General features: G+C 39.3%; 1 protein-coding gene across 8 annotated transcripts in view; it reads right to left on the bottom strand.

Annotated features, from left to right (window-relative positions):
• The window catches only part of LOC118894686 (LIM domain containing preferred translocation partner in lipoma), a 697,996-nt gene that overhangs the window by 510,045 nt on the left and 160,216 nt on the right, over nt 1–27,735 (bottom strand). For all 8 annotated transcript variants that reach the window (XM_036851114.1, XM_036851111.1, XM_036851112.1 and 5 more), the window contains one exon: nt 9,003–9,066. The gene's annotated coding sequence lies outside the window, so the exon portion shown is untranslated. The remainder of the gene's footprint in view (nt 1–9,002; nt 9,067–27,735) is intronic.

Here is a 27,735-nt window from a genome sequence, read left to right as displayed (position 1 = left end):
TTGAGTAATTAATAATTACTTATTTCACAATAGTCTCCCTCATTAAAAAATGAAAATAACTGATTAAGCTGCAGGATCCTGGCTTTCAACTCAAGCTTTTTCATTTAACTTAATTTTATTTTTTGAATTCTTCCCCTCTAGGAATTGAGTAATAGAGTAAAACAGCAAGTGTAGAAATACTGGCACTATGGGAAATGAAGAGTTATCACCCACACAGCGCAGCATTCCTCCTGACTGAGACATCGTGGTTTAATGAAAAGAACACAGACTTTGGGAGCCCAAAGCCTTGGGATCCAATCCCAGTTTGACCCCTGGTGAATAGCACTTCTGAGGAAATGAAGGGCGTTGAAAAGATAAAGCCTGCTGGATTCCTGCAACCCGGCCTTCCACTACTCCCAGGGAGCGACTTCACAGGGCTCCCTCCTGCCTCTCAAGGCTTGGGGAAGGCATGTCACGGAATGCTGGCTCAGACCCAGTCAGTGTCAGCAGGCCTGTGGCCAACAGTCTCGGAATTGTCTCCAGCGGAAAACAATGCTTCGCAAACTCAAATGAGCCTAGGAACTACATGGGGATCTTATTAAAATGCAGATTCTGATTAGGAGGTCTGGAGTGGGGTCTGAGGTCTGCATTTCTAACAAGCTCCCAGGTGATGCTGATGTCCCTGGTCTTCAGACCAAACTCTAAGCTGCAACTTGACCTGAAAAGTATCAAGATGAAGTTAGGAAGTAGAATCTGTAAGAGCAGGACATGCGCGCCTGTCTCACTGGGATAGGATGAGGATTGTTAATCATATGGACAATGATAATTCTGTGTGTTGTACAGCACAATGGTATTTCACTCACCCTCACAACAGTCCTGCCAATAGGGTGTGATTTCCATTTTACAGACAACAAAACTGAGACCCAAAGAAATCAAGTAATGCATCCAAAGTCATGCAGCTAATAATGCTAGGCTCCCAATCCAGGGTCAAGTACAAGCATGAGCCGGTGGAAGACAGAAAATTTAAGTAGCTATTACTGTAGGTGCCGGCATGAAGCCTGCTTCTTGCTCTGCCGCCCCTTCTCGGGGCCTCCGTCTTCCCATCCGAAGCTGTGGCCCCTGAAAATCTCCAAGGCCTCTTCCACGTCTAACACCGGCCTTCGTTCCCAGGGCTCCCACATAGACTCACAGTGGGTCACCAGGCACTGAGATTAGATTCACACATGTGGCAGTCATTACATCTTGGCACGATCCAAATTCTAGCTGCTCACATCTGCATTTGTGCTGATCTGTGCACGGCCAGAAGTCTATCTCTGGTAAAATATCTCACGCTCAATATAACAGGGAGAAAACAACCAACGGATTCCCCAAAGCATCGAAATTCCAATTCAGTTAATAACTTGCAGTATGATCAGGGCTCTATGACCCTAATCACTCTGTCTCCTCCTGCACTCACAAAAATGGAGAGTCTGAGACCACTAACCTGATAGAAGTTTGAAAGAAGAGGAAAAACATGAGTTATTTTTAATGCAGTTTATACAATTGCCCAGCTTTTCTTATTCTGCCTTAAGGTACCAGAAGGGCATTTAATTAATGAATTATCATATAAACGATTCAGGATATGTGATCTTGTCCCTCTCTGAACTCCCAGAGCACACATTCACTGTACTCCTCGGGGGCCCACTGGTCATTTTCTACCGGGAATTTCTATCATTTATAGAATTGTTCCATTGTCCCTATTCACATTCAGTGTTATCTCTGGAGGTATTCACATATTTTCAAGCAGATCTGGATTTGAATCCAAACTTTGCTATTCATTTGCTGTATGACGTTAGGCAAATTACTCAACCTCTCTGAGCTCAGTTTCCACATATGAAAAGTGGGAAAAAATAATTTTCTATTTTATGAGATTAAATGAAATGATGAATTAGAATGGATAGCACTTAACAGATTCTGGGTTAAAAGTACATTTGAGTGAGTGAATAAATGAATAAAGCAAGCAGAATAAGAGTTTCAATATTAAAACATCACTCAACAGTTTGAAACATAAATGTCCAGAGTCACACTCATAATGAGTCTGACAGAGCAAAACAATAGGTGAATTGTGGGAGAAATCCAACAGCAAAGGAAATGTGTTACCCAAATGTCATCGCAAACTTCGCACATTGAAAAAAATCTTTCGCTTAACCTAGAACCTATGTATGGCCTTCAGAAGGTTTACAAACCTCATGAAATTGTAGACAACATTCTATGCAGATGTGCATTTTCTAACTATTTCATAGATTCATCCGAGTTTCCAAATATTCCGTAATCCTCTCCCCACCACTACACACACACACACACACACACACACACACACAGACGAATTAATAACTACTGCCTTAGGCAAGTCCCTTGACAGAAAGGGATCTGCCAACTGAGAGAGAAAAAGTTCACTTAATAAAACAAGGCTGAAAGATACAAGCATGCGGTTTAGAAAGTACAGACGGTGGAAGTTTTTACGATAAGTGCTCCCATCCAGAGAAAAGAGCTCTGAATCTAAGACTCAGCTTGGCTGCAAACTTGCTACAGAACCTTAGGCAAATCAGAGACTCAGGAAAATCAGGCTTTGGGGAACCTTTGAGATCCAATCTATTTCACCCTCCTCATCCTCCTCGCATCTCATAGATGGAAAAACTGAGGTTCAGAGGAAGGTAATGCCTTCACCAAAGTCACAACAAATAGAGTCAGGATTTGAACCTCAGACCCAGTAAAATGATTTCCACTCAGTGTGTCATTATTATGAAGTACAAGGTAAGTGTTTAGACCCAGTGGCCTCTAAGTTATCTTCCAACTGATAGATAATTACTACTCTCTTCTCTGGACCTGGAAATCTCATGAAAACATTAGTTTGGTTTTGGCAAAGATCATTCTAGCTGCTTCTCAGCCCCAGCCCAGTCCCACAAGAACAAGGCAGAGAGAAGATCTGAAAGAATGAGAGATGCTGCTATTAATCTCGTGTAGCACAGAGACCGGGAACTGCAGGCCTTGAACTAGATTTCACTGTGTTGGCTATTACTCACCTGTCCTCCTGCGTATTAATCCTGCATCTGTCTTCTCTTTGTTAATGTTCCCAACTATGCACAGTACACAGCCAGCTAGGAACTCATCCTTAGCTTCCTATAATTCATTGGATCAGAAAAGGACAGGAGGAAACAGTGTGATGTCAGGGTTAAGTAATCTCTTACAGGAAGAACTGCAAGGGAATCCTAATAAACACAGAGAGCAGAGGCCAGCCAGAATCCTCTATTCCATGCTTCACGGAATGAACGAAGAAGTCTGGCATCCACTTATGTTTCAAGGGCATCTCACATCCCTGCGTTAACAATAGGATTGGTTTTGCCTGAAAGATAATGTCCCTTTAAATGGTGGGAAGAGAAAGGATACTTCACATACAGAGATTCCTCTCCTAAAACAGAGGTACAACTATGGAGTCAGAAGAAAGAATTCTAACCTAGGATCTGCCACTAAAAGCTTAGACAAATCATATTCCCTCCCTGACCCCAAAATCTCCATCTCTGAGATTTGGCTAGATGGGTCCTTAAAGTTCCCTCTGCCTTTGACATTCTGACCTCTCCTTACAGGTCACTGACTCAACCCTGGAAAAGTCAAACAACAGAAGAGGATCCTCTCTATATTGCTAGTGAAGTTTACCAGAGCCTCAAAACTGAGACCCGGATTATCAAGCAGAGAAACATGAAGAAAGATGGATTTTTATTTTTTCCTTTCTAACCAGAAACTGAAGGTTGCTGGGGGTAGGGAACAAGCAATGCATAAATGCCCAATCACAGTATATATATATAATTCAAATCACTAACTGCCCTTCAGGTATGTACAAGAATCAAAAGCTAAAAAGAACAACTATTTTCACACACTGAACTCTCCTATGACTTTGGAAAAGTGGCAGCAGGAGGAAGAAAGAATTGACCAAGAAATAAAATCATAGATATTAGGACATTTGACTAGAAATAATGCCATAAGCACATGGTCCAACTCTACCTGTTGTTAGATACTGAAATGGATCCCAAAGAGGGAAAACGACTTGCCCAAGGTGACACAGCCAGATATGGGAGTAGAATTAGATTCTCATGACTCCTGGTTCATAGAACATAACCCATAACACATTACTTCACTCCTGCAAGCGATGAGATTCTATCCAGGTAACTAAGAAAATAATTTCAAATATTTTGAAATAACAATAACTCATAACTCAATAATAACTCTACCTCAAATAACAATAACTGATTTATTGGATTTAAGGTAGACTAGGGCTGTTTCTATCAAATTATAATAAACAATTCACTGTAGCAATATAGACAAGTCCATGAGAATTAATTGTGCATTATTCATCCTTGCTAATGAATTACCCTGTGGAAAACAGGGATAATCAACAGTCTACCAAAGGCCAGAAGCCTGTTCTTGCTCAAGTACAGATCTTCCCTGTTAAAGAACATCAGGTATCAGCTCTAAATAGTAAACAGGGTATACAGTTTCAGATTCCATGGAGTACAGCTTTAAATAGATTCGGTTTGGAAATGGGACATGGAACACACTACAGTCAGTGGATCAATGTTGAAAGCTGAGAAAAACAATGATTACACTAATTAAGTGGGTACCTGTTGACACATCTACTGTCAAGTCTAATTATTTATTTAAACTGTTATTCTTTCTTCATTACTGCCACTGACACCAATTATTACCACAAGATTATTTTAAATTTCTTGTAGCATGCCCCCAGAATATTTACTTCTCTACCTTCCAAAGGCTATTTGAGTTTTTATCCTTCTTTCCCCACCAAATCCACTTCCAAAATAAAAAAAATAGATGAATAGATGAATGAATAGATGGATGGATGGAGTGATAGAGAGATGGGCAGATAGATACATGAAATTCCTCTTTCTCAATAGCAATTTTTCATAACCTTTCCAGCCTTGCTTAAACTCTTCTTTGTAACTTCAAGATGGGTTTCAGTGTGGAAGTGGGGGCATAGTTAACCACTTTTCAAAATTTATTTTATTAATATTTAACAACTGGCATTTGGAGGAAAGTTAATATAATAACTGCAGTTCCTAAGTGAACAAATAGATCTCTGCCTAACAGAGCCACCAAAAATTATGATATCACATGTCTACAGTACATTCTTCTCTGATGTGTTTATCCCTGAAAATACATGAAGTACATAGGAAAGGATTTTTTTGCAGAGGTGTTTTATGGACTAGAGAGGGACAAAAAGATGGGCAGGAGTCACTCCTGTATTTTTGGCTACCATCTTTTTTTTTAGTAACCCTCTCTTTTGTAGAAATGAGCATAAAGTCTAAACAACACAAGTGGCTTCTAGGTCTGATCTGCTCATAGAAGAGTTTCACAGTCCATACGTCCCCCCTCATCGGCCTTCTTTGCACATGACCTCTTCTTATTCCATGTGTATGATGAATATCAGCTTTGAAAACCGTATTAATGTAACACCAAAATTTCCACTCATTTCTAAATTGCTAGCTCCTGCAAATATGGGTCAGTACCAACAAACCTCAATTCTTTCAAAGGTCTGTGTAATTAAAATCATGTTTAAACTACTATATATAAAATTGATAATTAATAAGGACCTACTGCATAGGAATTCCCTACTGCAGGGAACTTTACTCAGTACTCTGTAATGGCCTATATGGTAAAAGAATCTAAAAAAGAGTGGATATGTGTATATATATAACTAATTCACTTTGCTGTACACCTGAAACTAACACAACATTGTAAATCAACTGTACTCCAATAAAATTTTTTTTAAAACTTATGTTTAAGATCATGGAAAGAGGGACTTCCCTGGTGGTCCAGCGGCTAAGACTCCACACTCCCAATGCAGGGGGCCTTGGTTCGAGCCCTGGTCAGGGAACTAGATCCCACATGCATGCCGCAACTAAGAAGCCCACATGCGGCAACTAAGAGATCCCACGTACTGCAACTAAGACCTGGCACAGACTAAATAAATAAATAAATATTTAAAAAAAAAAAAAAAGATCATGGAAAGAACATACCAAAGGGATAATCAAAATATTCATCAGAACAAATGTTTACAGTACTTGAAATGCTGATATCAAATCTTCCACAAAGTTGCTATTCTATAGGGGCTGCAGTTAGGATCACCATACTGACTACTTCACCTCTTTTTGGCTAAGACTTCTAGAAGATTATAGAGAGCATAGCGGAGCTAGCTGCGAAGTACAGATATCAGCTGGTTATCTGCAGAGGAAAACTCACATTTTGCAAATTTTAAAACTTTTTATGCTTCCTTAAACACATAAAACAAATTTTATGCTTCCTTATTTTTTTTTTTAAACTGGTCTCCGTTTTCTTTTTCTTTTTTTTTTAACATATTTATTGGAGTATAATTGTTTTACAATGGTGTGTTAGTTTCTGCTTTATAACAAAGTGAACCAGCTATACATATACCTATATCCCCATATCTCCTCCCTCTTGCGTCTCCCTCCCACCCTCCCTGTCCCACCCCTCTAGGTGGTCACAAAGCACCAAGCTGATCTCCCTGTGCTATGCAGCTGCTTCCCACTAGCTATCTATTTTACGTTTGGTAGTGTATATAAGTCCATGCCACTCTCTCACTTCGTCCCAGCTTACCTTTCCCCCTCCCCATATCCTCAAGTCCATTCTCTACATCTGCGTCTTTATTCCTGTCCTGAACCTAGGTTTTTCAGAACCTTGGTTTTTTTTTTTGATTCCATATATATGTGTTAGCATACGGTATTTGTTTTTCTCTTTCTGACTTACTTCACTCTGTATGACAGACTCTAGGTCCATCCACCTCACTACAAATAACTCAGTTTCGTTTCTTTTCATGGCTGAGTAATATTCCATTGTATATATGTGCCACATCTTCTTTATCCATTCATCTGTCAATGGACTCTTAGGTTGCTTCCATGTCCTGGGTATTGTAAATAGAGCTGCAATGAACAATGTGGTACATGACTCTTTTTGAATTATGGTTTTCTCAGGGTATATGCCCAGTGGTGGGATTGCTGGGTTGTACGGTAGTTCTACTTTTAGTTTTTTAAGAAACCTCCATACTGTTCTCCATAGTGGCTGTATCAATCTACATTCCCACCAACAGTGCAAGAGGGTTCCCTTTTCTTCACACTCTCTCCAGCATTTATTGTTTGTAGATTTTTAAATGATGGCCATTCTGACTGGTGTGAGGTGATACCTCATTGTAGTTTTGATTTCTCTAATAATTAGTGATGTTGAGCATCCTTTCATGTGTTTGTTGGCAATCTGTATATCTTCTTTGGAGAAATGTCTATTTAGGTCTTCTGCCCATTTTTGGATTGGGTTATTTGTTTTTTTGATATTGAGCTACATGAGCTGCTTGTAAATTTTGGGGATTAATCCTTTATCAGTTGTTTCATTTGCAAATATTTTCTCCCAATCTGAGAGTTGTCTTTTTGCTTGTTTATGGTTTCCTTTGCTGTGCAAAAGCTTTGAAGTTTCATCAGGTCCCATTTGTTTATTTTTGTTTTTATTTCCATTTCTCTAGGAGGTGGGTCAAAAAGGATCTTGCTGTGATGTATGTAATAGAGTGTTCTGCCTATGTTTTCCTCTAAGAGTTTTATAGTGTCTGGCCTTACATTTAGGTCTTTAATCCATTTGGAGTATATTTTTGTGTATGGTGTTAGGGAGTGTTCTAATTTCATTCTTTTACATGTAGCTGTCCAGTTTTCCCAGCACCACTTATTGAAGAGGCTGTCTTTTCTCCATTGTATATTCTTGCCTCCTTTATCAAAAATAAGGTGACCATATGTGCGTGGGTTTATCTCTGGGCTTTCTACCTTGTTCCATTGATCTATATTTGTTTTTGTGCCAGTACCATACTGTCTTGATTATTGTAGCTTTGTAGTATAGTCTGAAGTCAGGGAGCCTGATTCCTCCAGCTCCGTTTTTCTTTCTCAAGATTGCCTTGGCTATTCCAGGTCTTTTGTTAAACTGGTCACTGTTTTCTTGACAAACTCAAGAAGAATGAATTCTTCTGCCAAAGTCCCAACTGCTTCACACTGGTTTCCCAGGAGAGTGGAATGCAGACACTATAGGCCCTGGGTTTCAAAAGACTCTAACTCATGTCCTGTATTCTTAAGATTTTTTTTGTTGTAGGCTTAGATTATGCCCTTTTGAGATGTGTTTTGGGCAGTTAAGAGGCAGTGACAGACCCAACGAGTAAAGTTTGGCCCCTTCAGAGCCAGGTAACACTGGCAGCATAGTGTAGTGAAAAATGCACTCAATTGACAACCAGGAAACTGGAGAGAAAGCTCTCCTGCTATATACTCACTGGGGATACAAGAAGGTACTAGATAAGAACATCCTAGGTAGAGAACAAACATATGAATACCAAGGGGAAGACCACGATACTATTATACATAGTATCAATAGTGTATATATGTCAATCCCAATCCCAATTGGAAGATTGGGATTGTCATATATACACTATTGACACTATGTATAAAATAGATAACTAATGAGAACCTACTGTATAGCACAAGGAACTCTACCCAATGCTCTGCGGTGACCTAAATGGGAAGGAAATCCAAACGAGAGAGGATATATGTATATGTATAGCTGATTCACCTTGCTGCACAGCTGAAACTAACACAACATTGTAAAGCAACTATACTCCAATAATAAGTAATTAATTTAAAAAAAAAAAAAGGCCACCCTAGGACATGGCATACTATGGACACTTAAATACTTCCATGTTGCCCAGACTTTTGTGCTTTTGATATGAACCTTAAAAAGCTAGGAATTGAAAGAGAAATCAAATCAAGAAGACATAAAAGGGGCAAAGTTCACTGTCTTGGTCATTTTTCAGGTTTTGATGCTCATGAAATACCTTACTATTTCTTCTGTTGGGAGTGAAATCTACATTAAACATTACTGGCTAAGATGCCTATCAGCATTTCATAAACATGATGATGCCAAGCCTCTCTTACCTTGGACAGCTAGCTCTTGGAATGATCAGTGGACACAAGGTTCAGCAAACTGCAATGCTAGTGTCTGTAAATGAAACAGGTAAAGGTTACTCTTAGGTTCCAAGCTCTATTTATTCATTAACAATCATAAACTCTTCTATCTATACAGCAGTTTCTTGTTTGCAAAACACTTCCACATTCATTATCTCATTTCACCCCATGACAACCTGGTGAAGAAGCAGGAAGAGATTATTCTACCCACTTCTTAGGTGAGGAAACAGAAGCTCACAGAGTGAGAAGGGAACTAACATCTCTCTCTTGATTAACTTCACAAATGTCACGGGAAATGGGTATTATTGTCTTGATTTTACAGATGTGAAAACTGAAGTTCAGAAAAAGTAGGTAACTTGTCCAAGACTACATAGTATAGTACATGGCAGAGTGAGAGTTTGGACCCTCTGAGCTCTGCCTGTTCGTCCAGTGGTCTTTCCTTTATACCTAGGATATTAGGTGGGAAAACACAAGGACAGACAACTCACTGACTAGATCCACTAGACTTAGTGGAAGAAGGAATAATGAAATAAAACCAGCTATTTGATTGATGTGAAGAAGTAGCAAAAACACATGGGATTTAGAGCCAGTCAGACCTGTCTTCCTCTTACCAATGGTCTTAGGCAAGTTACTTAAGCCCCAAATGTCAATTTCCTTACACATAAATGTGGCATATAATACCTACTTCATAGCCAAAGATGAGTTAAACTTTTTTTGGAAGATTTTCCTCCATTATTTCATATCTATAGGCATGGACAGCGGTGGTATACAAAATGGTAACATTTCTTCCTATGAGCCCACACTTATATGATCAAAGAATGATACTCTAAGCACGGAAGGCTAGAGGATATCTCTGGGTTGGGTATTTCCTTGATTTGTGACCCTAGCTTTAAAATACCACAAAATTTATCTATATCAATCTTAACATGGCCTCACCTAACAGCAGCACAAAGAACTTTTGTTCCAAACGACAAAACCTCGAAAGTTAAGAATCATGTATCCCCTCAACCCCCAAAAACAAAAAAAAAACTGCTTTAGGTGAATGGCCTGCAGGTTTATCACAGATCATTCTAAAGTTTGTGCCTGTATCGTGCTTTAGGTTCAGAGACATGGAGCTTCCAACAGGAGTGCAAGAACAAGGGGATTTGTTTTAACATAAGCATAGATTTATTGAGAAGTAAAGACCTCTGATAAGTTTTATGAATATATCCCATTTTCATACAGGGCTCAAATCAGATTATATGAATAGAGCATGGTTGATAGGATACTCTGCAAGAAACTCTTATCATATGCCACCAATATCAAAACATTAATCATCTTTAACATTATACTTTATAGTTTGAAAAGTATTTCATGACCATGTTTTCTCAAATCATCCTCGACATAACCCCAATGAAACCTTACTACCCCAATTCCACCAATCAGGAAACCAAACTTCAAAAATCACGTGGTTAACATGGAACAGGTAAAAGTTTAACCTTGTATCTTGATCCCCAAACAAGTAAGGACTCTTCTACTACACGATGCAGCCTCCCATTTGGGGGCGCTCTATTTGGAGGGAAAGGTAAAATGAGTATATACCCAATTAAAGTCCATTGTCAAGGCACCAAAGCACATTTAGTATTGAGTCCTGATTCACTGGCAAGTGAAAGGAGAGAGACTTCACATCTGTGGTCTAACCAGAAGATGACACATTACTAAGCTGAGGCAAAAGAGTGTTCGATGCAGGGTTACCATGAACACTTTCTCAGCTCTCCCCAGTGAAGTTTCAGAGATGCGACATCCTTGGGCAAGCTATCGAAACACAAGCCACAGAAACAACAGAAGGCTGTACCACTGAATTTTCGTAAAGGGGTCTACATCACTAAGTTTCATCTCACACCGTAGAAAAGCTGAAACCTTCTAGCTAAGAAGTTCACCGTCCTCTTCTCACACGGTTTAAGTGGCACGTGTCCTCAGTAACTTGAGTATTTCCCAATGCAGTGGAGTTCTCCACTAGACCCATAAAGACATCTGGGACAAGTGACAAATCCCACTCTAGCGTCTTGGTAATAAAGCCAGTTATCCTTGGCTGCCTCTGTAGATTTTATGATTGTTGGCCCAGAACCTGGCAGGTCTGCATCCTCTATCAAATCACCCATCCTCTCCCAAGAAAACTGTTCTCATCTCCAGAAGCAATTTCAGCCAAAAATAAAGAAATCAGTATGATCAACCTCTAACTTACAAAATTTCAACTTATTAATTAGAATCAGTGCAAAAGCAAGACTCACCAAACCTAGCTGGGACTAGTATAAAATAATTCATCATTTCTACTATATTTGGGGGAAAATTGGAGAGAACAACAGAGCCAAAGGAAAAAACAGAGAGAGAGAGAGAGGGAGAGAGAGGGGGGCAGGGGGGGGAAAGAAAAATGATGGGGAATAAGGAAAAAAGAAGAGAGGAACAGGAGGACATGAGAAATGAAGAGAGCAGAGAGACCTGTTTTGACAGGTTCTTCACAAACCATGGTAACCTCTGGATTGACCACTGCACCCCAGAACATTTTTTAGGCAACATAACTCTAGATGATGATCCTGACATTACGAACAAAAATTCCAACCAAATGGCATGAGAATCACTAAGGTCAATGTATAGATGCCCCGTAATACTTGATATTTTACAAGTGCTATAGTACAAATGAGCAGTTGACAGAGCCTTGTAAAAACTTCCTCTAAGCCAATAAACAAGTAAGTCTTCAGTCTTGTGGTCCCAGATTTTCTTTCTGAGCAAGGGGGGTTATCTTGAAAAGAACACTGGATTGAGGACCTGGGTTCTGGTTTTAGCACTACAATTCCCAAGTCTTTTAAATCAGAAGTTGTATTAAATATACATTTTTCTACTTCTCTTTCCATGGGTCTTGACCATGGTTGTCCCTAAACCACTGTGAAAAGGCCAAGAATTATTTTGTCTAGACTTTGTGCATTTTGGTAAGTTTTATGGATTGATAAAGGTGGTGGTGAGAGGATTACTTATAAATTAAACAATGTCATAATCTTAAACATGATTATTAGGAAGTCTGACCCCAAAAGCAATTGAAATGTGAGATTAAGCCAAAGGCTTTAGATGACAAACATGGAATGTCCTTCATTCCCATCATCAAATCCTGTATGAAGAACATTTTTAAATGCACGCTCACCTGATACCCTAAGACGTTTATCAAGAATACAACGTACTCCATGGCTTATGAACAATTTGGTTGTCTCATTAAAGTAATGTTTGCCAGTATTTAATTGCTTCCCTCCCTGATTTTAATTTCCTCACCTGTCAGCATCTATCAAAGGCACTGAGATCTTCTGACATCCTGGCTGATTGTGTTGAAATTAATCAGATTTTTAAAAAGTAGATTGCATGGCCTAAAGGTAATGCTCATCTTCTTCATGTGATATTTATAAGGGTTCTATCAATGGAACTTATAATCTAGAAATTAAATCAGAGGCTTTAGGAATCCTAAGCAGAAATATAAGTAGCTCACAAATTTCCAGCACTGGACTTTAGAATATCAGTCCTTTACAAAATTCAATCAACAAGTGTTTACTGAACATATAGCACTTGCCAGCAGTCACTACTGGGTAAACAGAAGAAAGTAAGACAAAGCTACCTCAGAAAGTTTAAGAAACAAGTGAAAATTATTTAATTAAGCTGAATTGACCTTGACAAAGTAGCCAACAATCTGGTCACTCAAAAGATACATTTTGTATTTTCAACTGTGATCAGTTATATATATTGTGTTTTCACATGGATTAATGATTTTATTCTTCACCTCAAGCCAATGAGGTGAAATTGGTATTATTGTTAGTAATAGTAGCAATATTCCTATTTGACAAGTGACAAATGTGAGGCACAGAGTAGAAAAGGGACTCTTTCTTAGATACCCGGTTATGGGCAGAGCTGGTCTGTGATCTAAATAAAATCAGACAATACAGCATGATCACTTTGAAATAAAGAGAGAAAAAATTATTTGTAAATCCTCCATACATAATTATTCAGTGTTAATATCTATCTGTAACAATACTTAAGATACTCACTAAGGAAACCTACAGGCACTAACCTGTTCTATAAGAAGTAAGGGAGATGATGGGTGGGGAAAGACTTTGTAATGTGTCCTACCATCATGAGATTATTTTTATGTATTTATGTTATTATTCCTACCTTGGAATACAGAAATACACATTCATGCAGTAATTAGGTCCTAAACACTGGTTCTAAGGCCCCTAAACAGAAAAAAGGCAAATATTGCATGTATGCAATTCTGGGCAGCAGGGGTGGGGAAGTCAATGATAACACATAGAACTTAGAAGTTGGCTTTATAACCAAACATAACTAACCCCTAGTATATGGGTCTTATCTTTCCAGTGGACTCTAAGCCCCTACTCAGCCTTTAAGCGTATCTCCTGCTAAAGCTTTTCCTGACCCAAAGGGGTTTGGTGAAGCAGTCTTTCCAAAGATGACCATAATGCCTAGTTTCATATCTAGATCACTAAAATTACCACACTGTTTTATAACTTTTCCTTGATTCTATGTCTTGAAGGAGAAACCTTGTCCAATTCAATTTCTTGAAACCAAACCCCAAATCCAGAATCTGGTCCTTAGCAGGTACTCAAGAAAATGTTTACTGAATGACTGCATGAACAAATGATAAAAGTGTTCTATGTAATTCCTATAGCATTTAGATCAATACACTGTCATATAACAAGTGCTTAGTAAATGTCAGTTGAATTGAAATTAACTGAACAGTTAATTTAAAAAGCATATTGTTCAACTAAATGATTCTAAAAGCTACTAAGTGAGTGGTTCAGTGAAAAGTTAAGCAACCTGCAGTGGCCCAGCCATCATTAACCCAGTAGAGGGGTGAAGAAATGTTCTTCACAGGAAGAATAATAAAGGCTGAACATATGAACAGAAATGTAGGCAGGAGTTGAGAAAATTCATGTAGAGGAAAACAATATTTGTCAAGAAAACCATGCTAAATGATATGAAATTTAAAAATAGAGGGGAAAAATAATCTAGAGATAATGGAAATTTCTTCTAAAATTATAGGTATAAATAAAATCCAAACAAGGAACAATGCAAAAAGAAAGAGGAAGGAGAGATTCTTGAAATAATAAAAACTAAAAACCAGGTCATATGTGGGGAAAAAGAAAATCAAAGACAGAACGGTATATATATATATATATGTATATATATATATATATATATATATATATATATACATACACATATATATTTAAATATAAAACTATATATGTATAAAATTTAATCATTGTGCTATACACCTGAAACTAACACGATATTGTAAATCAACTTTACTTCAATAAAAAAAATTAAAGATTTTTTGAAAAATTGATCAAGTCAAAAGTAATATCTATTACATGCTATGTTTCTGTAACTGAGCTAAGCCCTTCACATATTTTAATCCTTAAAAATATTCTTAGAAGTCATTATATTTCCCTCCTGCATCTGAGTAAAGGAATGCTTAGAAAGAGTAAGTAATCTGATCAAGTTCACACACCTAGTAAGTTATGGTACTAGAATTCATATCCCAGCTTTTAGGCCCCCAAACTCATACTGTTCTTAGTATAATAACAAAGAAAAGAAGTCGGTTTGAAAGAGGCATTTAGAGTTGGATGGCAAGATGGAACTCTAGAAAGTGGTATGAAATAGGGAAGGCATAAAGAATATGAGCATCCTGGGACATAAGTAGCAAGAAAAAGACTGAAGGAGGAAAGAAGATGGATGGGGAATCAAAGCTATCTTGAGGTATCTGAGGATGTGTCCTGTATAAGTCATATTATACTTTTGAATAATCTACAATGCTGGAACTATTAGGGTTAAAATGATAGAAAATCCAGTTTTAGAGCAATGCAAAGGAGAACATTAAACATGAAGCTGTCCAGCAGCAGAACCTATTGCCCCCAAAGATTCAGAAGTATTCAAGTAGAGGCTAAGTGGCCATCTGCCAGGAAAGGCATGCATGACATTTGGTGGGAGGGACTCGACATGAGAAGACGGGCCAGTGCAGCTCTGTGTTTCAGAGATTTAGCTGGCCAATATTGAGACATACAATAGCTCAGATCACCAGATAAAAATCTGAAGAATGCCCTTTGAAAAAGAGATAAAAATAACATCCACTCAACACATCCATGGAGCTCCTATGATGCACCAAGCATAGGACAGACCCAAGCTCCAGAAGTTCTGACAAGACAGCGGAAAACATTGTGAAGAGTTAGAACTATTGCTAGGCAATTTTTGAGCCTAATAAATGTCTGGGAAAAACCATAACTAGAAGTCTAAAAAAGAAAGAAAAAAGGCTTAATGGTTTGCAGGTAACTAAGGGCCGAAAACATCAGTTTTGTGGAAAGAAAAGGAAGTTACCAAAGGCCTAGGTTTAGGGAAGAGTTGATTCACAGGGGTGACCAAAGGCCAAATCTGATCACATTTTGGGGTAATGAAAACAGACATGGGGGAAGAATCAGAAAGTTAGAAAACAAAGTTTAGCTCACAAAGTTCACAGGTAAGGGAAAGCAATCAATGTTGGATGAGAAATAGGAAAAAATGACATCTTGCAAAAGAACATCCAACTTATTTGAAAATGAGAGAACAATACATTTGGGAGTCTGCAAACCTACTTTTACGGCTTGCCAGACATACTCATTTTCATACACTGCAACTGCTTTCAACCCCCAACCTCCCTCAAAACTACTCTAAAACAGGAGGAAGGTATTAAAGAGAAAATGCAATGCCTAGGTCTGGTTCTACTGCCTCTCTCAGCATCTTTCATTGCAATTTCAAAATCTGACCAATATTTATTGAAGAAGTCATCACATAAAACATTAACATAAGTAAAAGCAAAATTAAGAGTAATTTTTATTGGACAACCTCCCTCCTTCAGGGAAGGGGAGAAGGAAAGAGAGAGAGAGGGAGAGAGAGGGAGAGAGAGGGAGAGAGGGAGAGAAGAAGAGAGGGAGAGAGGGGGAGAGAGAGAGACAAGTTTTAATAGAGAATTGAAGGTTGAGGGTGGCTGGCCGGTGAGATGACTTGTTGTGATATGAAAGATAATGGTTGTGTGTACAATTTCCTTTCCTGTGATTTTTAACTAATCTAGGTGAAGAAGGAAGTCGTTGCTTCAGCCCAAACTCACTGATTCTTTTCTCCCCACAAAGCTGGAATTCTAAACCAGAAAATGAATAAGCAGTCAACTGCTCCCTCACCTTCTCTCCACTTGGCAAAGACAAAGCATGCTCTGTTTAAAGAGGCAGCAGTGGTAACTACTGAAATATTGAAAAGCAGAAGAGAGAGCAGTGGTGAAGTGGCGAGTACAGAGTAGGGAAAATATGCAAAGGGTTTAATATGCAAAAAATATGGAAATCTTCCTAAATATGTTCAATAATTATATACTTTGGCATCACCATATTCACAAAAGAATGTCACGAACATCTACCTTGAAATTTCTGAAACTGAAACAGGAAATCAAAAGAAAAAAAGAAAGAGGAATGCACTAACAACTGAGCTCTTGTCCCTGTTCTACCACTAACTGGTGGGGCTGTCTTGGGTTGGTCTTTTCCAGCTCCCCTCTGTCATAAAATGCAAAGACTGGATTAGATCAGTGACTCTCAGTGTGTGATCCATAAACTCGTAGGTCCTCTAGACCTTTTCAGGGGAGTGTAAGTTCATAATACTAAGACGTTATGAACCTTTTTCACTGCGTGGACATTTACACCAATGGTGCAAAAGCAATAAGTGGGTAAAAATGGCTGGAGTTTTAACATGAATCAAGGAAGTGGCACCAAATGTACTGATAGCCATTGTACTTTTCACCACCAAGCACCCACAGTAAAGGGGGGGTGCAGGGGGATTGTTTCACTTAAGACTGTCCTTAATGAATTAAAAATCCTTAATTTTATTAAATCTCAGTCCTGAGGTTTTCACATCTTCTTCGTAAGACTGATACATCTTTTTAATATTCTGTGTGAGATAGTAGGAAGTATTCACAAAGCACTTCTGCTGAATCCCAAACTATAATGGTTGCCTCCAAGAAACACACGTGTGTGATTGTTTATATCGAGAGATGAACTAACAGCTCTTTGCATGAAACACCATTTTTATTTGAAAGAATGAGGGACAAACTGTTGTCATTCTGACTTGGTCATGTCATACATTTTCTCAAAAATAAACCAAAAGAACCTATCATTTCAAGAAAAACAGCTAACAGGATTCATTGTCGTTGATAAAACTCAAATGTTAAAGTGAAAATTAGAATTTTTAAAACCTTGCATCTACTATTATGCACTTGACATCTTCCTAATACTTAAAACACTCTTTTTTGATGAAATCAGTGGTGATATTAATGAATGTAATCGTTTTTTTAAATGCTAAAGAATAAAACATGTCAACATTTCGAAGATACGCGTAACTCCGTGAACCAAATAACCAGTGAATGATGTTACACAATCATAGGTGAAGATCAATTCAAAGTAAAAATTAGACCAGTGGATTTTAATATAATGGATTATTAAAAAAAAAAGATTTATTGATATGAGTTCAGACTTCACATTGCAACTAAACTTTAAGAAACTACCACTTGTCAAATTTTGGTGTATTATCAAAGAAGAAAATCCACAATTACCTCTTTTTTTACTTCCTTTTCCAATCCTTTCTGTAAATCCTTTCTGGATTTTCTTCATAAATTTTAATCAAAATACATGTTGCAAAAAATACAACACAGAGGTAAGAATCCAGTTGCCACTTTTTTCACTAATTTCTTTGTTTATTTTGGAAAATGTACTTATTCTCATACAAATATTTTTATTAAAATATTGGTTTTATTTTTGTTTAATTTCTAAGATAGGGAATAGCATTAGTTATCACTCACATAAACAAAAACTCATTTTTAAGAATGTAAATAGGTCCTGAAACCAAACCACTGGACTTGATGGGATTTATGTCTGCTCCCTTCCCACCTCCTACTAATCTTCTTTGGTTCTAAACCTTTAGGGAAGATACAGAGTGGCCTCAGTTCTGCGTTCAGATCCTGCTACCTGTTTACCTTCACGCAGCTGCAATGTTAGTGAGCATTTAGAAACACTGAAACATCTGTATGGCCTCACCATGGAGTAGTCCTTTGGTTAGTCAACAGACATTCACTGGGTGCCTTCAGTGGGGGCAGCCACTGGTTAATATGGCAGGTGGACCAGAATCCAGACTCCATTACTACTTAAGGGATGCTCTTGGTCAAGATACAAAACCTCTCTAAACCTGTTTCTTTAATGTAAAAATGAGCATGACATTAGGACCCACTCAAGATTACTGTGTCGCTCCAGTGAAATGATCCACTGAAAAGCTTAGTATACACAGCGCCTGGCCTATAGTAAAAACTCAGTAAATCTTACCAACCGTTATTATAACTAGGATGTCTCTTACCAAAACAGACTGTCTGCCATGAACATGAAAGAAATAAAAACAGTTTAACATATATATTATCAGAGGCTTAAAACTCAACCCCAGTTACCAAAGCATTCAGCTCCATGGAAACATAGAAGCAAAATTATCTAGGAGCACTTGTTTCTCACTTCAAGAACAAGAATCTGGGGAGTTCCCTGGTGGCCTAGTGATTAGGATTCCAGGCTTTCACTGCCATGGCCCGGATTCAATCCTTGGTTGGGCAACTGAGATCCTGAAAGCCACAGCGAGGCCAGTAAATAAATATATAGATAGATAGATATAAATAAATAAATAAATAAATAAATAAATAAATAAATAAATAAATAAAATGTCATTCTGTTTTTAAAAAAAAAAAAAAGAACAAAAATCTGTCTGTGACCAGGAATGAAATCAGGGTTGTAATAATGACCCAGCCACTGCATAATTGCCTAAACTTTCTGTGGTCAAACGAGCAAGCAGTTCATACTCAGCATCATTCTCAGCACTGTGGTCACAGGACAAAGGACACGAGGGGAGTGAGGATTCAAACCAAGTTCCTGACTAGACAAAACTTTGACTTTTCCTTTGTTTGAGCAAAAAGTCATGTTCATTTTATCTCTTCACTCCACTTCATTTGAAACCCAAAAGGAATGAGGTTGGGGAAAAATAAGGATGTTTGTCAATCTGAGGTCAGACCAAAAGTGAAAAGAGATGCCCTAATATTGCTAAGAATGGATTATAAGTAGGAGAGAGGAGGTCCTTGATAAGTTTCTTTCTTTTTTTCGTTTTTTTTGACCGCATGGCACGGCATGCAGGATCTTAGTTCCCGGACCAGGGATGGAACCCACGCCCCCTGCGGTGGAAGCGCATGGAGTCTTAACCACTGGACCACCAGGGAAGTCCTGATAAGTTTCTTTAAATAAAAAATATAATCTGGAGGAACAGACAAATGCACACTTACCTCCAAATTTTTATGAATATATAAGGTACTAATCATTAAACTAGTTATATTGATGAGGCCCAAATTTCACTTTTAAACGGAAAAAAAAAGATGTCTTTATTTTACTTTATTTCATCAACTCTAAGTATAACCACTTCTAGTGTCAATATCTTACTAGCCTGATAAGATTTCAACTGCTGATTTAATAGGATGATGTAAGTTATGCTTCCAGAATAATGTATAGAAACGATCATGCCCCCTTAACAGCACTTGGATCTTCAATCAGGAAATTCAATTTTAGCTGCAAAACTATGTTTTGGCAAAAGTGCAATTGAACTCAGTGTACTTGTCACATTTCTAAATATACTCCAGTCACCATGACAACAAGGGAGACTGATGGATTGCTTAAAAGAGTACGGTATATTTAATTGTCAGCATTTTAAACTGACTAAGAAAAATGCTGTGTGATAGGTCTACTCACCATGGTTACTGCCGGCTGAGTCCATAATAATAAAAGGTTCACATACACACGTCGACAACGTGCGCACAAAGAACATAAAACTCGGAAGGCCCTGTATTTCCAACCAGGCCAATCGCCAAACTTAAGGCTTTAGAAAGACTTGTTCTCATTAAGGTGCCACGCAAGAACCTCTCTCCCAGATTTTCAGGACCTGCAGGCCACTAGAGCAAATCCTAAATCAGATTCCAATGCCTGCTCCACCTCTTAGACTAAAGATAAAGACCAACTTAAGGTTAATTTCTCCTGGAACATATCTGGAATAGGGAAGAAAGAGACTCTTCTTTCCTTGCATGTAGATTTGTTTCCAAATGACAATCTTCTGGGACCCATTCATTCCCTAAATAATCATTTCCCAAGTGCCTCTCCTATGTAAGGCAATCTTCCACAGGCTGGGGATATAGTGGCAACAGACAAGGTCCCCAACCTTTAGAGAGCTGACATCTTAAAACAAGAGGAAGATAAAGATATCAATAAATAATCCTTCAAGAGAATGAGATAATCCAATTACCTAATCCATTAGGGTATACTATAAGCAGTGCCTGGTGTATAGTAAGCACTCAGCAAGTATGCAGAAAGGTCACAAGGGGAAGTCATAAAAGTATCGAGACCATTTCAGACTCTACTGCCATAGTCAAGGTTATGAATGGTGACTTCGAGTGGGTCACTACTCTATCCCAGTGCTTTTCCACGGTGCACACTCACCTGCTCAACCACCTCTTACGAAAGAGGTAGTGAGAACAGTCAAAATCAGGAAATATTCCAGAGGCAGAACAAACACACACTGGCCAAGCAGAGCAAAGGGGGTAGGTGGTAGCAAGTGGCATTGGATGTAGGCCACGCAGCCCGGTAGGGGATGTGCCCCGGGGTTCAGCAGGTCTGGAAGGGGCTTCAGATGCTGCCTGTCTAGTGAGCTATGAGGCTGCTGCTCAGGGAACCGCAGTTTGAGAACCAGGGCTCTAGGAGAGTCTGGAGGCAGGAACACCAGTCGGGCAGGAGGCAATGAGAACATGTCTTAGGGCAATAATAGGCGGAACAGAGAAAAGGGAAAATATCCCAGAGATGTAGCAAAAAAAAGATAATATCCAAAACCTGAGGCCAAACAATCCATGAGCGCAAATATAAAGGAAGATGGCAGAATTGATTCCAAGCTTTCTTTAATGACTTTGTTCACTCAATGGATAGTTTCCATCTTTCTAGTACAAAGCCCTTTCACACCTAATGTTTCCTGTAGCCACAGTCTATCCCTATAGGGCAGCATCAAGGAAAATGATTGTGGTGACATAATAACAATAACAATAGCAAACACAATACCAGTCATTTATTGAGAGCTTATTCTGTGCCAGGCACCTTACTCCACGTGCTACCTCCAGTACTGACACAATCCTATCCCTGTTTCACAGGAGATGAAACTGAAACTCAGCATGTAGCTCGCCCAGAATCACACCTGCTTAGACTGGACTCAAACACGGGAACGGACCCTATAATCCATGACCTTCACTTCAATCCTGCCTGCGAAGTTAAAGCTATAGGAGAATTAGATGCCCATGGAGGGCATTCATCCTCAAAGTCAGGCTTCTCTTCTAATCTGACTAAGCTTTAAGACTGCAAGTGGCAAAGCTTGATCCACGGGCTCTATCTAGTAGCATAGGAGTGAAGCAACCAAGGTCAGCTGGCCTGTCTGGAGCAAGGCTGTGACTCATTTCATACCCTCACAAAACAAACATGGCTTGAGTGTTTCTGTGCTCACACTCACATTTCTATATACCTACTCCATGTGCTCTTCCTTGGCCCCAGGCTTACCCTCTCAACTTGATTCTGCTTTGCTTTATAGCTTTTTCTGCCCGGAGAGTAACAAGCTCTCTATACATTGATGTATTTGGAGTAAGGATGTGAGAAAGAGGCCCTCGTTTGTGAAGATGCATGGTGAACGGTAGTGGATATTGACAAGGCATCAGCAGGTAAGAAAGATGAGCTTAGACATTTGCCAGCCCAGGAAGTGGGTAAGAAATGAACCACAAGACCTTCCTTCTAGTCACCCACACTGTGCTTTCCCAGGATGATTCACAGGTACGGCTCCACGGACCTGACAAAGGGGACTGTCTTCAGGAAGATGAAAGCATGTTTTTAGGCCTGCTCTCTCTCTTTTTTTATTTGTTCTTTCTTGAGTAGTAACTATTAATTGTGCTAGGCGGGCAGTACAGAGATGAGTCTACCGGGAAACCAGCACAAATCCATCAAGTGCTTTTAGTCTGAGCTTTTTAGAAGCAATTGTTTACTACATTTTCCCTGCTCTTTTTCTCACAGCTAGAATTAAAGTGGATTTTACCACACGATCACCGCAGTGCCCTCCTCCCCCACCTCCAAATGAAGACAGAAGATGGCTAGTGGTCTATCACCAGCAAAATCACAAGACCTGTGTGAGAAAACCAATTCATTTAGTGTTTGTAAAGCCTAAGGATTGGTCCCTAAAATAAGTACTGCACCTTTATTAACATACGAGAACCCTGTGATGGAGATATTGTCCCATTTGAACCGATGAAGAAATTTATGCTCAGAGATAATATGTTACTTGTCTAGAGTCGGAAAACTAGAAAATAGCAGAGCTAGAAAGTAAACACAGGTCTTCTGACTCCAAAGCCAATACTTTTTCCACTCATTACAGCCGCCATGTACACACTTCCAAGAGAACGCACGACCTTCCATTCTGTTCAGCAGAAGAATCAAAGCTTCAAATAGTCTTAGAAATAGGCTGTATATTGGCTTCCCTGGTGGCGCAGTGGTTGAGAATCTGCCTGCCAATGCAGGGGACACAGGTTCGAGCCCTGGTCTGGGAAGATCCCACATGCCGCGGAGCAACTGGGCCCGTGAGCCACAACTACTGAGCCTGCGCGTCTGGAGCCTGTGCTCCGCAACAAGAGAGGCCGCGATAGTGAGAGGCCCGCGCACCGCGATGAAGAGTGGCCCCCACTTGCCACAACTAGAGAAAGCCCTCGCACAGAAACAAAGACCCAACACAGCCATAAATAAATAAATTTAAAAAAAAAAAAAGAGAAGAAATAGGCTGTATATAACCAAAAAAATCTCTTTTGAGAGGCCTTTATTAGGAATAGTGAGCTACAAAGCCATTGTAGATTCTGTAAGCCTTGGCTCTAACCGAGGCAACAAGTCCTGGACTACATCTGGACATTAGGTAGAGTCTGCACCATTCATAATGTAAAACCAAAAATCATGGAGGCTCCTGAATTTCCCAGCACAGGGCTCAGGCCAAATAACAACATAGCACAAAGCCTGCTCTCTCACCCAGCCCCAGGGCTTATACTGAAGAAGGAACACTCAAGGGAATGAACGTAATGGAAGAGTAAGGGCCTGTAAGTCATGTGTTCACAGAGGCTCTGGCTCAGCATGAAGCAGAATAAAATTTAAAAACCAGATGAAAAGTTAATATAGCCCAAGCTTACACTCATTTTTCATTAGTATTCCTAGATCCTCCAAAGCACAGGTAGATAATGAAAAGGATCCAACAAGAGGAAAAATAAGAATAATCCAGTCTTCAGGCCCTTAGATTTAATATCTGAACAAGATGAGGATTAATTTGTGCAAGCAGCATCTTTTTCTGTCTCCCCTTACCCAGGGGGGTGGTAAACTTAATAAGCATTTTGAAAAGATTCTTTATCATAAGCAAAGCTGACAGGGACACCTGATGAGAATGATAATTAAATCAAGAAGTAAATAAACACTTGGATCAATGTTCTTTACTTTTCATGACTGACTTAAGAAAAAAGGGTGCCTTATAAAGGGGGATATTTCTCTCTTCCAACCATAAATATAAGGTAGCTTCATAAGGTTTTCACTTCTTTAAAAGTTATTTTGCTTCTGAACAAATGCCAGTTAACCACCTTCTATGTGTTAGTTTGTGGTTTGGGGGGAAAGGATGGTAGAAAGAGAAAGGACACCATCCTTATTTTCAAAGAGCTCAAAGTCTGGTACCTGAAGCCAAGCACAAAATGTTGTGATTTTTTTTTTTAAGTCAGCAAGTTATGTTCTCAATTATGAAAATACCAAATGTCAGATTCTTCTCCAGTCCAAGCAATCATGTAAAATGAACTAATTCTTCTGAATCAGACTTTTTTTTAATGAAAATTATGACTGTTGAAGCCTTTCCTTTTAATGCCAGCATTATTAGAACTCAGAGGAGAACACAAGGTCAATTCACTGTGCTCCCTACTTTTCCCAGGTTCTAACCACTGTCCAACAGAAATATAATGTGAGCCACATATGCAATTTAAAATTTTCTAGCCACCACGTTTTAAAAGAATATTAAAAAGAAATTTATCTTACAAATAGATACAAAATTTTATTCTTTCAGCATGTGGCAGTAGCCACATTTCAAGTGCTCAATAGCCACACGTGGCTAGTGGCTGTCATACTGGACAGCACATCTCCAACTTCTCCTCAACCTTCACCTAACAGAGTGAAACATTTGTTGCAGAAAGGTAAAAAGTTTTACAATAGCTATTAAGATACTCCACTCCCACAGGCAGACCCAACTCACCCAATATTGCAAAGTATTTCTCTCAACCGTATACCTCGAGACTAAGAGATTGTAGGTCACTGTGAAAGCAAATGCAAGAGAGAGAAAATGCTCCATCTCATATGTGAGGATGAGGAAAACCAAAGAGGACCAAGGATTATGACCAACAAAATAGCAACTTAGGGCTTCCCTGGTGGTGCAGTGGTTAAGAATCCACCTGCCAATGCAGGGGATACAGGTTCGAGTCCTGGTCCGGGAAGATCCCACATGCCACGGAGCAACTAAGCCCGTGCGCCACAACTACTGAGCCTGCACTCTAGAGCCTGCGAGCCACAACTACTGAAGCCCACGCACCTAGAGCCCGTGCTCTGCAACAAGAGAAGCCACCGCAATGAGACGCCTGCGCACCACAACAAAGAGTAGCCCCCGCTTGCTGCAACTAGAGAAAGCCCGTGCGCAGAGAAGAACCAACGCAGCCACACATACATACATACACACATACATACATAAATAAATAAATTTATTTATTTAAAAAAAAAATAGCAACTTCGCCACTCTACCCACTGGGATACTGATATCATCACACAGAGGACCTGAGATTCTACCCTCAAATCTTTTGTGTCTTGAATCAAGGTTTGTTTTCCAACTCTAGTCATCAGTACTTCTCTTCCCAACCTGACTGTGTATCTTTTGAGAATAAGACAAGGTAGGTAAAAATTCAGTAAATGTGCAATGCGTCAATGCATGAAGCTACAGAAAAAAAGAAGTGAGAAACTCTTCACCTTTTCATATCTTCTGGTTTGGGTCCATGAATATGGAAGATTCCATTCCCTTGTCAAATGCTAAAGAGCTCTCCGTCTATCACTTCTTCCCCCCAGATAGGAAGGAGGATGATAATGGCTGGCATCCCTGAAGCCATACCAATCAAGGAGAGGGATCATCTCCAGAAGTCTGGCAGAGCCCATCTCTCTCTCTTTCCTGCCTTCCCTAGTGTTCTCCTTTCTGTTGGAGATTTGGTTTCTAAGGTGGGCCCCAATCCCTGTGTTGTTCACTGGGTAAGAATGCACAAAACCAGCACCGTCGTTCAACTCTCCCCACAGGCAAGGCCCAGGGTTAGGACTGGAGAAATGTTGAAGCCAGCCCCAAGATGAGCCTCACATCAGAACCACATTTTCTAACTGAGCTTTGGCAGACACTTGCTCTAGGAGTTTTGCACTTCCGTTAGAATGAAGCTGGTAGTTTGAAGACTAGTCAGCGATGGTCACCACTAATGTGTCAAGATGTCCGAGTGTTAACAGTCCCAGACAAATGGTCTTTAGTTAAAACATAATAAAACAAAACTGATCAACAGCAATGTTAACATCCTAGTGAGAGGTCACGTTAATATCATGTAGTCCCTGATATGAAGCCATGAGAAGGGTTTTACCTCTATGGTGGTCTTCCCAAAATCCACAAGCCTAGTCTAATTATGTGAAAACATCAGAGGGACATTCTACAAAATATCCTGCCCAGTACACTTAAAAAGTGCCAAGATCATAAAAAGCTAGGAAAGGCTGAAAATGGTTACAGACGGGAGACTAAGAAGACATGATGACCAAACGCAGAAGAGTATGCTGAACTGGATCGTGGAACAGACAAAAAGCATTAGTGGAAAAACTGGGGAAATCCAAATAAAAGTTGTAGATTAATTAACCATGTGAACTGATGATACTTTCTTAGCTTTGATAAATGTACTTTGGTTACGTGAGCTATTAACAGTAGCAGAAGCTGGGTGAAGTGTACAAAGGAACTTTCTACTCTTTTCGTAACTCACCAACAGAAACAGGTAAAAATTACTGGGGAAATGAACACCCTCAGGCTGCTTCCAGCCAAACCAAAACTCGATCAGGAAAAGAGCTGACAACACTGAACTGCGAGAAAAGACATTACATAAAGTGACTTCTTGCTTTTTGTTGTTCTTATAATAAATTTAAAAATATTTCCAATTAGTTAAAAGATTCACTGCAAGCTAGAAATTAGCTGAATTAAAAAGATTTTTTTAATTATAAATAAATAAAGGAATCGAATGTGAAAGGACAACTTGGCCCAAAAAAAAAAAATTGGTAATTGAAAAAGTCACATGTTTGCTAATTATTGAAATTTTTAATTTTATATTTGGACTGGCATTATATAGGGAATCATCTTCCCAAATCATGTTTGAAAGTTTCAAAGATTATATTGGCTCTGTTTTACTGAAAAAGAGTCTGTCTCCATCTGTGCTAAGAAGAAAAAGTGCTTAGCCAACACATTCACAGGGTTTTCAGATAGCAGTGTGTCCAGAGTTTTTTAGTTCCCATCCCAAGTATCTGTGAAACTATATAACCTAGGGTGGAAAAAATCCTTTTCAAGGAATCACGACACTTTTTTTTTTTCAAATTTTTCTTTCAAAAGTCAGTTTTTCTTCAACTCAGTTGACTTGATTCACCAAACCAACCGAAGTCTAAAGCATAAGAGAAACTAAATTATACCATCTTCCATAGATAGGCAGATAGGGAGGTAGGTGGGTAGATGTGCGGGTAGCAGAGTAGACAGAGGGAGGGAGGAAGGGAGGGGGGAAGGGAGAGGGAAGGAGAAGGAGAGAAAGGGAGAGGGAGAGAAAGGGAGAGGGAGAGAAAGGGAGAGGGAGAGAAAGGGAGAGGGAGAGAAAGGGAGAGGGAGAGAAAGGGAGAGGGAGAGAAAGGGAGAGGGAGAGAAAGGGAGAGGGAGAGGGGGAGAGAGAGAGAAAGAGAACAAGAATAAAAGCTAAGATTGTCTGAGCCCAGTATGTAAGCTGAAGTCCTCCATTAAAGGAAAAGGACTTTTGGAAACATTTTACTCCTTCCCAAAGCCTTAGCACTGTAACAGAAATATCAACATATTCACTGAGAATTTTTTTAGCCCTAGTTTTAGAAAAATGTTTTCCCTTCAACAAAGGTAGTGAGTGTTATAGAAACCAAGTCATGAAGCCCAACACTTTTTGGATGAGGAAACAGTGAAGCTAAAACAGAAATGGAATTACACAAATCAGCTCTTTCCTGTCAGAACCCCTCCTAAACACTCCTTCAGATATTTAACCTTGAATTAAAAAGCAAGGCCCAAAACAAATTTTTTTTTTTTTAAAAAGGCAAGTATTGGGCTTCCCTGGTGGCGCAGTGGTTGAGAGTCTGCCTGCCAATGCAGGGGATGCGGGTTCGAGTCCTGGTCTGGGAGGATCCCACATGCCGCAGAGCAACTGGGC

This window comes from Balaenoptera musculus, chromosome 4 (genome assembly GCF_009873245.2).
Source record: "Balaenoptera musculus isolate JJ_BM4_2016_0621 chromosome 4, mBalMus1.pri.v3, whole genome shotgun sequence".
Classification (NCBI taxonomy): domain Eukaryota; kingdom Metazoa; phylum Chordata; class Mammalia; order Artiodactyla; family Balaenopteridae; genus Balaenoptera; species Balaenoptera musculus.
The sequence above is the reverse complement of the archived record's forward strand: the minus strand, read 5'-3'. Positions and strand labels throughout refer to the sequence as shown.